Raw genomic sequence first — 18,267 nt, forward strand, 5'->3', positions numbered from 1 at the left:
TCAAGCAATTGAAAATAATGTGGGTTGGGTGGATATTTCTTGAAATAGGGTTAATTAAAAAAATCCTCATTGCTGCCTGGGACAATAACTTCTGCATTTAGTCATTAGGCTGTGCTGTTGGGATATCCTATAGAATGCTCATGAACTTTTTGATTACTGATGAAGGAATTTGACGTGTTAACAAATTTTGGTGCATCTGCTACTGTATGGGAAGGGTAGGGCCACCTCACAAAGGGTGATATAGATCCTACAGATTCAGATGCAGTACAGTATATCTAGGAATCACAGATGCTGTAAATCAGGTCGGCAAGGCTTACCTTGCCTGGGCCGCTTCACTGCCGCAGAACCCCCTCCGTGGGCCGGATTGTGGGTGCGTGTGAGCGCCCGTGCCTGCGATTTCCGGTGCCTGCGTCCACACAGAATGCGATTTCCGGCACCTGCACAGATGTGATTTCTGGTGCCACGAAAGTGAGTCCCCACACCGTGCCGTGCTAGTTTAGCACAGCGCACGCGGACTCGCTTAGTGGGCGTCTCAATTCGGGGGCAGCTCGTGGGTCGGTAAAACGACCCTGGTGGGCCACTTGTGGCCCATGGGCCTTAGGTTGCCGACCCCTGCTGTAAATGATCTGTTGAAAACTATTGGCTTCATTATCTGTTGGTGGGCCTCCCAGAGGCATGTAGTGGGCACAGGTTAACATGAGAATAGATGGATTCATAGAGTGGCCCAGCAGGGCTTTCCTTGGATTTTTAGATTGTGTGTGAGTTGGCAATAGAAGTGGGTGAAGATAAACTAAAAACTCTAGGTTGCCTAGTACAAAGGAACTAAGAACTGACTAATGGAAAAAGGACCAAGTAGTGACCTGAAGGCTCACCATGGAGGCAAGAGATGAAGAGAGTAGGGGTGCCAGTGGGCTGTGAACCAACCTAATGCCCACCAGGTTTTGCTGAACATCAATGCCCCACAGCTCCAGTTGTCATAGTCAGTGGTCAGGGTTATGGTTTCCCAGCAGCATCTGGAGAGGATGCCTTAGCCTAGGAGAGGAGAAGATTTCTGTGGTGGCATACTTTGATTTACAACAGCCAGTCCAGTCTCCCATTGAACTCTGTGCTAAGTGAATAGCTGAGAGCACAGTTAGCATTGGAACTTGTGATACCAGCAACCAACTTTGGGCCAGGCATCTTGTCCTTCTCCATCAACTCAGCTGTGCTGCCTCCTCCTGAGAGTTTTGAGCCATTACTTCTGCTGCTTTGTGTGTTTCACATCTGCCAGGTAACAGTGTTCCTCCAAGTGCTGAGTGCTCTGCTGCTGTTACAAAGGTTGTTTTCTTTTCTTTGAGTAATTTATTCTTTTTTGGAGCTTGAAGGCTCTGCTTGCCCAAACCCTGTGTGTGTGTGTTTAACAAGTTGAAATAGCTGCATTTTATCCACTGGAGATAAATTGCTGTCACATCAATAAATAGGGAATGCTCATGGCTGCCAGCCTTATTAGATGGTGGAAGACAATAAATTCATAGACTCCCCTGTGAGTCGCAAATGTCTTTTAAAAAACCTTGCAAGTAATTATATAAAACAGAGACAAGTTAATACAGGTTTGCAACCTACTCATTTTTCCATCACTTCTAATCACCATTGTCTGTGCTTAGAATCCAGTCTGTAAAGGTATCTTGTGTCCCCAACCCCCAAAGTAATAGAAGAATAAAATAAATTAAGCGAAGATGAGCCAAACAGACAGGTAACCCTTCAGTGGGCTGTTGCTTTAATGGTAAAGATACATATTATATATGAAAACATTTTTGTTTTCAGTAGGAGTCATGAGAAAATTTTAGGGCATGATTTCCCAGCTGAGTTATGTGGAGAAGGGCTGTAGCTCAGATTATCTGCTTTGCATTCAGAAAGGTCCCAGGTCACTCCCAGGAATTGCCAGCTGAAAAGGATATTATGTAGGAAGGGTTGGGTTGAAGAGCCATTTTCTGCCAGACATTCATGGGTTAGAGGTTAGCTGGACCAATGGTCTGTCCTTGAAATTCTGTGACCTGTATGAATTGTGCAGAATTCTATAATGATTCTTACTTTGTGGATTGTGCTTTATTATGTACAGCATTTGGCAAATGTCTAATTTTGCTAGTCATGAGGAAGGACAAGGGCTTAGGCATGACTCCGAAGCTCTACCCCCAATTATTGGAAGTCTTGTTCAGCTAACTATCTGCATTCACCAAGCATTTCCCATTGATTTTGAAGCATACTTTTGCAACCACGATATTAATTAATTAATTAAATTTGTATACTGCCCTTCACCCATAGATCCAAGGGCAGTTCACAGCATAAAAATACAAGAACAGAAACTAAACCAACCCCTCCCACCTTCCATATGAGCTGGAAACTTTTTTAAAAATGAAAGCTGCAATACATTCTTCTCCCAGTGCAATAGCACACTGTTCTGGTTTGGTGTACTCCAATGAAAACTGTGGCATACACAAATCCCTTAAGACTTTGATCAAGAACGGCAGAGGCATTTCCCTCTGTTGTTGGAATAAAACAATTAGCGAGTTGAGAACGGAAAATCATTCAGGTAGAAAACTTGTTTTGCTTGTGGAAGTTTTCCCAGGTCAATCACTGAACTCTCCAGTTAAAGAACAGAGTAGCAGGTGATGAAAGAGACTCCATGGGATACTGGAAAGATGTTGCCAGTCAGAGTAGGCAATACTTAGCTAGATGGGCAAATTTAATATAAGGAATCTTCTTGTTTCCCAGCTACCATAGAAATTCTCCTTGGTTTTTTTGTTTAGTTTAATTGAGTGGACCATGCTAGACAGGAAGAGGAATTGCAAACCAGTGCACATTCTTGAGCCATTGCTGATGGGCATTGCATTCGGACATTCCCAATTATGCTATGAGTTTTTACTCAGAGCAGTATGTTGGCTGTAGAGAGGTATGTGAGTTTTGTTGCAAATCAAAACAAACCAAAAGTCTGCAACAGTGATTCTCATTTCTGCATATCCACAGCAAGTGGGAATTAATTATGCAAATAGCATGGATTATGCAAACGTGGTATGAAGAATTATTTGTCCAAACTCTGTTTGGCATCAGCAGAAGTACAACTATTCATTTGACAACATGTGACTTCACTAGGTTACATCTTATTGTCCTAATGGTTGATTAGTGTAATAATGAAACTCTAGAGCACCATTTATTTATTTTAAACATTTTTAGCCTGCCTTATATTGTGCCTGGGCTCATAACACTAATGAAAATGGCAGCAGAAAAGCTAATAAAATAATTAAAAATAAATTTCACATAACCCATGGTCTCAGCTCTCAAATGCGCTACTGGATAAGTAGCAGCATTTTCTGAAGATTATCAGGGGTGTATTTTGGCAAATTCTTACTGTACAGAGGTTGATTCAGTGACAAATGAGTAGCCACCCCCAAATCCCTGCTCCTTGCTAAATGTGTGTTGACTTAATGCAGTGATGGAACAGGGTATCTGAATGCATATCTTACCGGTAACTGCTGAGGAGGGGGATGTAGGAGAAGATGTAATCCTATAGGTATGTAGGCTCCAGAAAATGTGAATATAAGAAGAGCCTGCTGGATCAGGCCAATGGCTCATTTAGTCTATCATCCTGTTCTCACAGTGGCCAACCAAATGCATGTGGGAAGCCTGCAAGCAGGACCCTCTCCTGCAGTTTCAGAAGCGCTACTGCATCCAACCACTGACACATTAAAAATCAAAAAAGCCACAAATGCTGCAGTCGTTTCTCAGAGGGGAGTTGCTCCGCCCCCTTCATTTCTCAGGTTGTCCTTTTCTGAATCTCTTACAACTCTAGTTGAGGTGACTAGAACTGTACACACGGTATTCCAAATTTGGTCACACCATAGATTTGTATAACAGCATTATGATACGGGGAACTTTATTTTCAATTCCTTTCCTAATGTTTCCAAGCATGGAATTTGCCGTTTCCACAGCTGCTGCATATTGGGTGATCATCTTCCTCAAGCTATCTGCTACAACCCCAAAGGTCTCATTCCTGGTCAGTATGTATTTAGATTATAGAATTGTAGAGTTGGAAGGGACCCTGTTGATCATCTAGTTTAATCCCCTACAATGCAGGAATAGGCAGCTGTCCCATATGGGGATTGAACCTGAAACCTTGGTGTTATCAGCACCAAGCTCTAACCAAGTGACCTATCCTGATGTATTTGACATGCATCACCTGACACTTAACTACATTGATTTGCACTTGCCATCTTGGAAAGATCCTTTTGGAGTTCTTCATAATTATTATTTTTTTGTTTTAACAACTCTGAACAATGTAGTACCATCAATGAACTGCTGACCCCCAACTCTAGATTGTTTTCAGCTGTGATGCATTAGCAAGAGATAACTTTCAGCTAACTGATGAGCATGGTAGGACATAGCGAAGGAGATGTATTGGGCCCAAGCCATTTTGGGCTTCATTTCCCCTTTGGAATTATCTAGAACAGTATCTACATAATTGATCACCCTTCTGGCCCAGGCGAGTCTCTAGCTTGCCTTGTTGGCACTTCACTTTCCCTTGGCTTCCTGGCCTTATTCCTAACAGCCTGATGTTTCCCCTTTCGTCTCATGGTAGGCTTGTGTTACTGAATCCCTTGGCTTGGCTCAGCTGAGATGAAGCAGCGTTTCTTTGTGAGGCACAGGAATTAAATGGCAGTCGTGGGATAGATGCTGGCCAAGCTTCTTTGGATCCATCTGCCTTACTCTTGTCTCTCTGAATTGCTGTTAAGGCTGTGTGAGTTTCACAAGAGAGTCCATTTGAACTTCACACTTGCTGGTGGGGAAATAATGAAGTTGGTTTGAATAGATTTGGCTGCTGTGGTGCAACTTGCCTTCTTGTCTGTGCTCCGTTAACGCTGCTTTCAGCCATTTTGGCGGTACTTGTGTTTCTATTAGGCTAGATGGAATAATGAATAGAGGTGCAAAGCAGTGGATGTAAAAAGAATACAGCTGCTTGTAAGTGTGCTAGCCTTTCCCTCCTTCTCTCTCTGTGTGTTTAATAATCAAGTCACTATTCTCCTCCTTGATTTTTCTCGTCTCCCCGCAGTACAAATGCTTGTGAGTAGAAGAGCAGAGAATGCAGTTTGAGAATATTGTGGTCAATAGGGTCAGAGTAAGTGAGAAAATCCAGCAGAGGTGGCAATATGGATGGAACTCTCTGGAATATCGGTGGAATTCAAGTGGTTGTGGCACAGGAAATATAAACTTACAGTCTTTGACAGAACTCAATACTAGGCATGCTTCGTTTCAGTCTGGAAGTGGTGGGGAGCAGGTGAAGACAGCATAATTAAGTTCTGTTGAATAGCTGGGGTTGATGCCTTCCAGGTTCAGGACATGAAAGCAGGGATTCTGTGTTCAGAGCAGCAGGTGTTGCACTTGATCCAAAACATTTGCTTAATAGAGTCGGGCAGTTCCATTATTGCCCACTCCAGGTAGTTACTGCTGGCTGTGTTGTTATAACCATTTATTAAATTTTAATCCAGTCCTATCCCACGAATTGTAAGGGTCTTAACAGCAGTGCTTGAAGAGCTGTAGTGGTTGCCCATTGTTTTCAGGAAACAACTTCAGAATGCTGCTTATTACTTTTAAACCCAACTTGGACACTGGCTACCTTGAGAAACGCTTTCTATCTTGGTTTCACCGAATGCCTCAATATCATATGAAGAGGCTGCAGTTGTTGAAAGTCCAGTTGGCAGCAATAAAGACTAGGCCCTTCTTGGCAGTGCTGTCCGACATTCATGAAATACTAATACAAAAGTTTAGTAAATATAAATATGTAGCTCGAGCTTCTGTCTTTATCACAGTGCCAGAGGAAGAAAATAATAATAATAATAATAATAATAAAATAAATAAATTTCTTTGTACCCTTCACATTTGACTGGGTTGCCCCAGCCACACTGGGTAGCTTCCAGCATATATAAAAACATAATAAACCATTAAACATAAAAGTTTTCCTATACAGAACTGCCTTCAGATGTCTTCTAAAAGTTGTGTAGTTCTTTATATCCTTGACATTTGATGAGAGGGCATTCCACAGGGAGGGTGCCACTATCGCAAAGGCCATTTGCTTCCTATAGCCTCACTTTTCACTGTGAGGGAACCACCAGAAGTCCCTCAGTGCTGGACCTCAGTATCTGGGCTGAACAATGGGGTTGCAGATGCTCCTTCAGGTATGCAGGGCCGAGGCCATTTAGGGTTTTAAAGGTCAGCACCAACTGAGATCTGGAGCTGTAGTTAAGATCCTTTTAATGATATTGTCACTAACTTCAGAAAGACACCGGGTTTGAGTTGTGGGATGGGAGCTCTCTGGGCCTCACACACATATATGGGCAGAAGTTTTCAAGAACACACAAACAGCTGGGAAGTTGCATGATAGTGTCCCACACTTCAGCCTTCAGGTTACCTGCAGTAATTATGCACCCAGTCTGTTTAAACCATCATTATTGCCAATGCTTGGGGTTCCCTTCTTTGAGTAAAGCAATGCAGATATACCTCAGGAATTCAGCAGCTCCTTTCAGATTGGCATGTCTGTTTAAAAGCACAAAGTCAGGACTGTAGGCAAGGCTGCACACAGTACCTTGAAACTAATGACAATGCTGCTTTTCCTAATCCCATTATGGGAATCCCAGTATCATTAGATGCAAGCAGCGCTGTTTAGCTTCACTTGATAAGTTGATGAAAGAAAGGCTGGGGAAAAGGCTCCCTGATGCAGAAACGCACTTACATTTCTGCTGTAATGGAGCATGTTTGGAAACATTATAATCCGCTTAACGGTGGCATTTTGGTCGCCCAGTGTTGTGCTTTTCATAGCGGAGTGTAAATGACAAAAGAAATGTGGGGTGGAGCATGAAGGCTTTCTTTAAAAAAGAAGGCAAAAAAAGAAAGAAATGGTTTATGTTGCAACTTCATGCACTGATATTTCCCTCCTTTAAACAGCATCTTTGTGAATCTTCTCTTTGCTGTGAGCTCCCCCCTCTGGTATTAGTTTCTCACCTATTCATTTTTAAACTTCTCTAGTAAAGCCAATATAAGCTTTGCTGGCCAGGATGAATTGGAAGCGAGTATGTGTTTGGTGTTTGGAGGAGATAGGAAATGGTCTTTCCTGCTGCCTTTCTAAAAGGCTTGGAAATATAGTTGACATCTTTTCAATCAGGCTGGGGCTTAGCAACACAATTCAGAGTGCTAGAAAACTGCCTTAAAACAGCTGTAGTTTTTCACAACACCTATTTAATTTCACTGGGGCTTGTGGAAGAGAGGTTCGAGGTAGGGGGGTGCACTTGATCAGCAGTGCAAGTTTGTGATTCCATATGATGACTGTTTTCTGAAAGCTTATACTGTTGTAGACCTTCAGTTTTAAAGCCTGAACGTACGTGTGTGTGTGTGTGTGTGTGAGAGAGAGAGAGAGAGAGAGAGAGAGAGAGAGAGAGAGAGAGAGAGAGAGAGAGAAATATGTTTATTACTTATACAATTACTTTTCTGAGGGATGCAGGGTAGCATACCTCCCCCCGCCCCCATTTTATACCTGTAACAAACCTGTAACAAGGTAAACAAGGCTGAGAGATGGTGACTGGCTCAAAGTCATTCCAAGAGTTTGAGCAGTTATTTGAAGGGAAGCACATTCTGGTTTTTTGGCAGTGGCCCGGGGACCAAGGGAGCATGAATGCTTTGCCTCCCATAGAAAACATCATTGCAAAGGGGAGACAAGTGTGTCTCTGTCCAACCATCCAATCATCTGAAGGAGCTACTGCTGGGAGCTGTTTTTTTTCCCTGACAGAAGGATCATTCTACCCCAGTTGCTAATTTCCTGGTACTGTGAAACTGAAGGGAAGCTGGTTCTGGTTCCATGTGCTAGCCAGAGAAATAAAGGAACAAGTTGTAAGTGCTCCAGTTGGATAACAGCCTTTACCAAAGTTGTCATGGGCTTTGAAGAAACTCGATCTCAGGACGCAAGGGAGAAATATGCTAAGAGGAAGGCACACGTGGCAAATCCACACCGTGATCAACTTCCGCCCGGAAACCAATGTCCCCACTGTGGAAGGACGTGTGGATCCAGAATTGGCCTCCACAGTCACTCACGGACCCATTGTTAAAATCATGTTTATAGAAGACAATCTTACTCGGCTATGAGTGATCGCCAAAGAAGAAGAAGATCACAACCTGTTGCAAGCCAGTTTGAGAATCATTCACTTGAGAGCTAGGTCTTAAATCTTCTACAGAAAGAAAGAATACTTGAATCCTTGGTATAGCACTCCCTAAACCCTAGCAGCTTTCATTCACACAGGTTTAGATTTGTACAATTAATACAACTCCAATTTCTAACCTGTAGGAAAGAAGTGGTTTCTGGGTTTATGTGGAATATCTCATTTAATTCAAATTCAAAAACCCACCTGGAAAGAGCATATTATCTAAAGACATTTCTGAATTGTACTGACTATGCAACATCCATTTTTAGTGGCCTGCCTATAACTAGAATTAGCGTCACTATTTTACACTTTTATACTTCCTTAGGCATTTGGTTAAATGCTGCATTATCAGTTGCTACTTTCCTACTGTTCTCGGCCCATCTTTCATATTGGCCAGTAGATATTCTTAATGTCAATATAGAATTGACTTTCTCTCTTCTCCCTTTCTTTTGTTCATAAAATAGGCTATCATCTCAGTCACTTCTACTTTGCAAACTCCTTTTTTAAAACATCAGCTTTCCCATGGGCCTCATTATGGCACCAGAACCAGCCTTTGTAACAGGAGTAGGGAAACTGGTCTTCTGGGTGTTGTTGGACTCCCAACTTGCATCAGCCACAATGAGGGTGGCCAATGGTCAGGCCTGATGGTTGGAACTGTAGTCCGACAGTATCTGGACAGCAATACATTCCTCACCGCTGCCCTTTATGGATTTTGAGTGCGACCTTAATAGATTAAAACCTGCTGGATGCATTTTGATCCAAGGTTTCCTCAGTGGCGTTAATAGTATTTGTATGTACAATGTTTTAGCTAATCAGAATTTTCTGCACAGGGAGGTATATATGCCTGGTCTGATCTGAGGCTATCAGATATATAAAGAAAGACTATTATTCCCAATATTTCTATTTAGACACAGTTTAGCCATTGTTTGTTGGGTGCTAACAAACTATGGGTTAGGCAAGAGCTTTCTACGTTTTTGTGCTTTTTGCCTTGCTGTCGCTAAAGCACCAGCAGTTTCAAACCTGGGACTCACGTGCCTTCATCTCTGCAAGACTGCAGGAAGGAGCTGCTAGCCTGCTGTCTGCTGCACTGCAGCAACTCCCTTTGCACTTCCTGGAGAGTGTTATTGCAGTTGGCTCAGCAGGAATAAGATGACACAAAGGGGTCTGTAGTGTTCTACTTGGTCTTCTTATGCTCATGTCTTTGGCCTAGACTCTCATTCCGGGAATTTTTTTGCTGGGACACAGACCAGGCTTTTCTTGAAATGCCCACCCATGCTTGTTACCTGAAGCCCTGAGTTATGTGGCATGGCATGGAGGACTTGTGCAGCCCAGAACTATTTGCTGTGTAGCACCTTCTGGGGTACCCCTACTTTCTTCATGTCATCAAGATTACCGTGGGAGGTGATAGGATTCCAACTTCCAGCAGGGCATAAGACAATACATCAGAAAACCTGCAATATTGTGCACCTTTCCCTACCCTTACCCAAACAAGCAGGGTCGGATTAAGCTGTAGGACAGCAGTGGGGCATCACAGGCTCGGTATTTCAATGTCATGCTCCAGATCTCTTTATTTAGCCCTCGGGTATTTGAAGCCACACCAAGTAGTGAGGCTTACTGGTGGTTGGCCTCCAGTAAGCCTTTTTTTTTTTTGCCAAAGTAACCCCACACCATGGGTGTAGCCAGGATTTATGTTAGCGGGGAACAGGCTCTTTGTTGGGGGGGGGGGGCAGAACCAAGCTGTTAGTTAAGTATTTCTATTTATTTACTTGATTTGGGCATGGGGCAGGTACATCCCCTTGGCTATGCCCATGCCCCACCAGCACCACTTCCAGCTGTTAGTTCAGTGCTCCCTGAAGTGCTAGACTCACCCTGGTAATGATGTTTTGGGTGGTGTTGTTGTTTTTAAATGTTTTTATAGGCTCTTGACAGAAATATAGGAGGGATCTCCAGTGAACATAAATCCTTTTGAATCATGCCACTCAAGGTTTCTGAAAGGGAGCAAATGTACTGAGAACTCTCTTCTTGAATATTTTGTCACGTTTGCAAAATAGGATGCCAGCAATACTCCTGAGCTCTAACGGCATTGGATTCTGAGAAGAGGAAGTGTGTGTTGCGTCAAGGTGTCTGAGAAAGCAACCTGTTCCCTGGAAGAGAGGAATTTTAAGGATAAGCAGAGAAGGAGAGAATCCCAAGGCATTTTCTTCCCTTCCTCCCTGCCATAGGAATATTGCAGATTTTTACTCAAGTGCCTGATTAAATTTGACATTTGAAAATAGAACTTCATGCAGAAATGAGTACTGTACTTCTGAGCATTTTAATTAAGATGTTTAGTTCCTGTCAAAGCTTGATAGTTCTTTACCCCTTTCCCCCTCCCTCCCTTTTAAGGGTGACACGTCTTCAACTTCTGAAATTTCCGAAACCTGTACTTAACCTTTAATCGTCATTCCATTTACATAGGAGTCTGATTAACAACTTTCTAAAGTTCAGGAGCTAGGAGTAAATGAAACTAAGCCCTTTTTTGGAGTCTGTTATTAAGTAGTGGCATTTAATGAAGACTGAGGGCATATACTGTTACCATCTTGACTGCAGCAGGATGTCTTAAGTAATTAGTTGGAAGGATGAAGAACATGAAATACACTGTATTATCTAAGAGTTAACATGCTTGGTATTTAAACAGTATGCCATCTCCCCCGGCCCTCTCCCCCTGCTAGTGAATTGTAAGTGCTAGCCTCTGAATCATATACTTGTTCTTAGAGCAGCGCCAGATTTAGGGTAGTTCAGGCAGTTTCCCCACATAGGGCTTTGAGCCGAGACAAAAAAAAAAGGGGGGGAGGAATTACTGTGAAAGTATGAAATATTTAGGGGGAGTGATGAATGGTGTCCTCGCTCAGGGTGCTGTATTACCAAAGTCCGCCCTGCTTGTAGCAACTTAGTTTGGTACATTAATGATTAATTATGTTGCAGCCATTGAACAACATTGCATGGCCACAATTTGCAAAACTTAAGGTCTTAATAAGGAAGGGAGGTTTTGATAGTTCGCTTCCCACCGCTATCATTGATGCCTTTCTGACAGGCATTCAACCAGGTTTTAAAAGACTCTGTTGCACATTGAGCGGTAGCAGAGCAGGATTTGCCAGGATTAAGTTGAATTTTAACAAGGAGAAATGTAAAGTACTACACTTGGGCAAAAAAAAAATGAAAGGCACAAATATAGGATGGGAGACACCTGGCTTGTGAGCAGTACATGTGAAAAGGATCTAGGAGTCTTGGTAGACCACAAACTTGACGTGAGTCAGCAGTGTGATGCAGCAGCTAAAAAAGCCAATGCAATTCTGGGCTGCATCAATAGGAGTATAGCGTCTAGATCAAGGGAAGTAATAGTACCACTGTATTCTGCTCTGGTCAGACCTCACCTGGAGAACTGTGTCCAGTTCTGGGCACCACAATTCAAGAGGGATACTGACAAGCTGGAACGTGTCCAGAAGAGGGCAACCAAAATGGTCAAAGACCTGGAAACGATGCCTTATGAGGAACGGCTTAGGGAACTGGGTATGTTTAGCCTGGAGAAGAGAAGGTTAAGGGGTGATATGATGGCCATGTTCAAATATATAAAAGGATGTCACATAGAGGAGGGAGAAAAATTGTTTTCTGCTGCTCCAGAGAAGCGGACACGGAGAAATGGATTCAAACTACAAGAAAGAAGATTCCACCTAAACATTAAGAAGAACTTCCTGACAGTAAGAGCTGTTCGGCAGTGGAATTTGCTCCCAAGGAGTGTGGTGGAGTCTCCTTCTTTGGAGGTCTTTAAGCAGAGGCTTGACAGGCATATGTCAAGAATGCTTTGATGGTATTTCCTGCTTGGCAGGGAGTTGGACTGGATGGCCCTCGTGGTCTCTTCCAACTCTATGATTCTAAGTTCCCTAGGAAAGCCTCACCTTCCAATAGTCCCATTTTTTTTAAAGGTTGGGCCTTCTGTATCTTTGCATGTGGACATGCAGAGCTTAAATTGATGTCCCTGGGGTTAGGTACTATGAACTTGGAGATAGGCTGAGTGGCTTTGTGTACTGCGTTTAGACTTGACATTTTTAAATGCATGCCTAAAATTTGCTTTGTGTCACTTGACTCTGAAATTTAAAGACCATTGGTGGCTCTCTAGTCCAGCTCTTTTGCTGTCCTTTGAGATAGCAGTTTGGTCCTCTAGGTGCAGGGATATGAAGCAGAGGAAATATTGCACTATCCCTAAACAACTTTTCAGTGGGAAAAAGTGGGGGGGGGGACAACAACAAAAATCTACCCAAATGTTAATGAATGAGGTCATGGTGAGAGGAGAAAAGGGTGTATATGATACTTATTTTAACCTGAACATAATTGTATGTATGGAAAAGAAGTACAGCAACTGTGGTTTTTACCTCTACGGCTTCATGCTGTGCTTTCTGTTATCTCTCTTTGGACAAACTGGGGACCAAAAATATTGTAATATAAGTGTAATTGAGTTTGCGTTTGATAGTATTTTATTTTTTTAATAGGAAGAGGAAAAGGGCCATATTTAGCTGCTCCCCCTTCACACCACAGAATTCCTTTTTTTGCAGACATGCAGGAATATTGCAGGAATACATGCAGGAATATTGGTGTAGGAAATCACTGCACATGAGTTGTGCTTATTTGTGGGTGTTGCCATTAAAAATTTGTCTGGTTCTTAAGAAGGCTTTAAGAAAAAACAAAATGTATTTAATGCCCAACTCCTATTGAATGATGGTGGTGGTGGTGGTGGTGGTGATGATGATAATGATAATGTAATGACTCATTTGTTCATCACATCTTTGGGAGAAGTAGTTGATTCTATACTTGCTTTAAGAGGCCTTGTGCTTTTTATCATCCCTGCCTCCAACTGCTTTTAAAGATTTTTTGTGACCAAAACTACAAAGGACACTTTGTAATTAATTACCGTATTGTACTCATGGGTCATATTTCCAGAAGAGATCTGCAGCGGATAATACAACTGAAGGGATGTTTTGATGGGGAAAGCTTTGAAGAGTGACAACTGACATATGTCTGCTGTTGTCTCTGTCAAGTTCTTTCTCCAGTATCAATTCATGTCTTCCTCTTCTCCTTCCCCTAACATATTGTGTACTTAACATCCTACTATTCATTGGCTTCATTTGCCTTGACTCGGAGACTCTCTGTGGTTAGTGAAATACTGTATTTTTCGCTCCATAGGACGCACCTGACCATAGGACGCACCTAGTTTTTAGAGGAGGAAAACAAGAAAAAAATATTTTGCTTTCTTTAATTGTCCTAGGCGTGGCTCTGGCGCGGGCTCTGGTTTTGTGTGAGCTCTGGCTTTTGGCTGGGATCTGGCTCTGGTAGGACTCTGACTTTTGGCAGGGCTCTTGCTCTGGATGGGCTCTGGCTCTTGCATTCGCTCCATGGGATGCACGGACTCCACCCCTTCCTTTTTGGGAGACAAAAGGTGCATCTTATGGAGCGAAAAATATGGTAGGTAAATCGGGTTGTGTTGTTTGGTTGGGGTTGATGGGAAATAAACACCTGGATGGGAATGATGATTAGGTCTGCAAACTTTCACCAGCAGATTCATCAACTAAGATGATAGCTCATGATTGGGCAGCCTTTGGTCCTCCAACTGCTGCTAGACCACCCCCATCCCTGACCCTTGGCCATGCAGAGTGAACTTGATGGGAGCTGGATTCCAACAATGTCTGAAACACCGCCATCCCTTCTGAAGCTGCTCATTGGAGAACTGAGAATTGTTTGTTTATTTCTTTGAAACTATTTTGGTTCTATAATGATAACCAAACAGGAAATTAAAAAAAGAAAGAAAAGAAAATGATCAAGGTGGTCTTTCCTCCCAGGAGTGAGCAACTTATTTTAATGAATGGTTAGTTATCTCACACTTTATTTTTTTCAATAAAGCATGCTTACTGTGGCATTGGCAATCTGCAAACCTACTGAAATTTAATTGATTTGGTTAAAAGCCAGATTATTAATCAGCTAAAATTAATGAGCTGTATGACAGCTCTACTGATGATGCTTAATTTGTGTATAGCATAGGAAGAATTCAACCCTGCTACCATTTTAGAGATGGAAATATTGCTGGACTTGTCACTCCCCTTGAAGTTTGTGAGGTGGGTCTACTGCATGTTTGTCAGATCTACTTTGTTTTTCATATGACCCCCAAGACTTGCCAAGCAGAGCTAGGTACAAAAGGCATCTATTTAGAATTAAGAACACTATTCCTCTGAGTACATTCTGAGCCTCAGATTTGAGATAGGGCCAAATGAAGCTCTCTGAGTTGAGGTGATGAGGCTTCTTCCTTCTATGTAGCTCTTAACATATCCTCATGACTATCATTCATTGTTTTCCAACAACCTCAGGTCATTGCCAGTGGTTTGCAACCACCATCCCCCAATGAACCATGAAGACTGCTGAGGGTTTTATTTCTGCACACTGTAGCAACTGTAATGCACTGTGCTAGATTCTGTATGGTTTTTAATCATTTTTTTTTTTTTGCTTTTTTCTTCCTTATACTGTATTGCATTAAGTTTTGAATTCCATAGAACTCAAAATTGTAAGCATAGATTCATAGAGTTGGAACGGACCATGAGGATCTTCTGGTCCAACCCTTCAATGCAGTAATATCCCAAACAGGGGTCGAACCTGCAACCTTGGCATTATCAGTACCATGCCAGCTGAACTACCCAGTGCTGCCAGGGTGTGGAGGGAACTGCATGTCTAAATGCACCCCCCTCTTCCAACAAAACAAAAATAAACTCTGGACACAAACTGACAGCATCACAAGGAGAAGGGCTTAGTGTAGCTTTCTCTCTGCATAGGCCTGTGTTGTGAGAAAACTGCAAATACCTGTCCATTTGCTGCCGAATAAAGCACAACCCACAGCTGTGAATTTGCCTCTGACCTGTTGCAGCTCCTTAGTGAAGTAAATGAAAGGAATGGCCGTGCATATGGATTTTTTTAAAAAAGAAAAAAGTAAGAGGGTAGGGTAAGTTTGCACTGGGCATTTGGAAAGTGTGGAGTACTGCTTCACAGCACACACAGTGAAATGGTGCCCTGACCAGAAAGAGATGTCAGTTCTGCTCACTGCACAACCCTAGGGGCATTCCCAGAGAGAGCAGCAAGCCTGTTCGGAGAGCAGTGGCAGGTAAAGGAAGAGGAAGAGAAGACTCTGCCCCACTGCCGCTTTACACAGTGGCCACGGCAACCCCACTCCAGGTGCTGCCCCCTCTCTCAGGTGCCAGCCCCACCACCACATTGACAGACTATTGGGGTTGCTGCAATAGGCTAACAGCTATTCCCCCAGAGTACTTAGGTTTGACCAAACTGCGGGAGGCAGTGGAAGACAGGAGTGCCTGGCGTGCTATAGTCCATGGGGTCACGAAGAGTCGGACACGACTAAACGACTAAACAACAACAACAACAACTTAGGTTTTAGTTTTAGCTTTTGGAAATAATTAATAATAATAATGATGATAATAATAATGCTTCCTTGGATCTCTTTGCTGTCTTGTCCAGATTTGTTTGTGATTAGTGTCTAATACACGGATGGCTACATTCAACCTCTGTTAAACAGGAAGTCAGAAGTCGTTGTGATAGATGGATGGGATGCTGCAAACTGTACAGTCACTCATAAATCTTGCTCTTTATGCATTTGATTAACGTCTAACAAGGATTTTGATGGATGGCTTTGCAACGAATAATTAAACATTGTAGGACCAAACACTCGTGGCCTCACTTCATCCTCAGGCAAATATTACTAATCACTTCGGTGAGCAGAAGAAATTGGGTTGTGTAGCTGCATGTTTGCAAGCTCCCTCCTCGCCTACCAGATTCCAGTTGTAAAATTTAAGTTTGGTTTGGTTTTTTACTGTTTTTGGTTTATAACTAAATATATAGTTCGAGAAATATTAGAAGAGACCTGCAGGAGGGACTGACATTGATAGTGGGGTATGACTTTTACTACCCTCTAACAGGGCACATAGAAAAGAAGGAGAAAAAAGGTGCTTGATAAGTACAGTGGACGCTCGGGTTGCGAACGTGATCCGTGCAGGAGGCATGTTTGCAACCCGCAGCGTTTGCAACTCGCACCTGTTCATCTGCGCATGCGCGGGTCGCGATTCAGTGCTTCTGCGCAAAGCGCGATTCCGTGACTCGGCGCATGTGTGCGCGCCGAAACCCGGAAGTAACCTGAACTGGCTGTAACCCGAGGTATGACTGTATTAGATGGTGATGATTATGATAATCATCCAAATGGTAATTGCTGTTGCTCTGTGAACTTGGTGTACTGCAGGATGCTAATTAGAGAAAATCTCCAGCAATTGCCCCCCCCCCCACCTGTTGGCCCTCAAATGTGAATGTTTTGCCTAAAGTTCTAAGAATTCTCAGCCAGCTTTGCCTCTTGTCCCTCCTACATTTTCTGTAGCACCCGGCCACTGCTCCAATTTCACGTGTTGCAAGATAAAAGTTAAGGCTCTTGAACCCCACTCAGAACTCCTTGAAAGCAGAGAGGTGTATAAGTCTGGCAGATATGGAGACAGTTTAGACTGGACTGCTCTTCCCTTAATTCCCAGGAAACATTTTGTATTCAAATGCTGGGTGCTTGTTTGCGAAGGAGTCTGGTTGGTCATGCCTGGCTCCTTTTTCTCATGAGCTTATTGACGACTTGGCTTTCTGAAATCTGTGTACTTGAGAAAGTAATTTAGGAATAACCAACTGTAGTGAACATACCAAAGATTTAAAGCACCCTCCCCAAGAATCCTGGGAACTGCACTTTGTTTAGGGTGCTGAAAATTGTAGCTCCATGAGGGTATAAACTATGTTTACATAAGCAGAGGTTGGGTGGCCTTCTGTCATGGTTGCTTTAGTTGAGATTCCAGGGGGTTGGACTGATGTCCCTTGGGGTCCCTTCCAACTCTACAATTCTATCATTCTGTGTTGTTTCCAGGATTCTTTGGGGTGAAGGAGTATGTGTTTTAAGTGTATGGTGTTTCTGCAGCCTGGCAGTATTCCTGGCTCTCTGATACGATATGCATATTTCTGAGCTCGTGTTCTTTATCTACATTCTACGGTTTTCGGTGTACATTAGCTTGTACGCCTTGCATACCTTCCAAAAACATAATGTGTGACTCTGCCTTTAAAAGTGAACAAAGCAAGCAGATAAGTTGCTGTGAAATATGGCCACACACACACACTGCTGTTTTCTTTGCACTGGAATGAGAACACATCAGAAGTATCTCTGCTGGTGAACTAATTGAGATATTTAGGGATAGAAATCAGGTTATCTTTATTTAATTTTGTTGTATCTTTTCAAAAAAAGAAATCTCAGTTGTGTCTAATTAGCAGCTTCGTACTGTTGGCCTGGTTGTTATTTCATGCTAATTTGTTTAAATAAGATCTTTCCTTCACTGATACATTTCACTTGTTACCTACAGTGTGCTCTCTTATTACATTAGGCAGCTTCCTAACAGGGTGAATTATGGTTACCAATAATCCTGCTATGCTGCTATGGGTCCCAGGTGTTGTCAGTGCTCTAATATGTGCTGATCAAAATAATTTATTTTTCTGCTTCTTCTTTTTTTAAACCCTTCATTTTTCACTCTAAGCCAATGGCCTGCGCAAAGAACTTTGTGAACTGTACCTTGTTGTGGTTTTGCTGGGAAATCACAGGGGATCTCCTCCTTACAGAAAAACATTTCCCATGGCTCCCTGCAAGGGAGTGGTTGTTAAATTAGTCTAGATCTGTATTGGATATGCTTATCTGAAGACAGTGGGTTCTTTTCAAATGCTACAAAATTTGATCCAGTGTGGCAGACTAATTTTTTGTCTGTGAAGCAAACATTTGCTGAGAGGTAACCAGTAAATCTCTGTATGTTCAGGAATTTTGGTGAAACTTTTGCTGCAAATTTAAACATTACTGCTCTTTTCAGGTCTATCTGAATTTCTAACAAGGAGTGTCTTCTACAGGATGATTTCATTCCACATGACATGAACTGTGTTGGCACCTAAATGTTACTAT

The 18,267-nt window shown here is 42.6% G+C and overlaps 1 protein-coding gene across 1 annotated transcript in view; it reads left to right on the top strand.

Annotated features, from left to right (window-relative positions):
- The window catches only part of EXOC4 (exocyst complex component 4), a 390,546-nt gene that overhangs the window by 97,851 nt on the left and 274,428 nt on the right, over window positions 1–18,267 (top strand). The gene's annotated exons all lie outside the window — the stretch shown is intronic.

Source organism: Zootoca vivipara, chromosome 10 (assembly GCF_963506605.1).
Source record: "Zootoca vivipara chromosome 10, rZooViv1.1, whole genome shotgun sequence".
Taxonomy (NCBI): domain Eukaryota; kingdom Metazoa; phylum Chordata; class Lepidosauria; order Squamata; family Lacertidae; genus Zootoca; species Zootoca vivipara.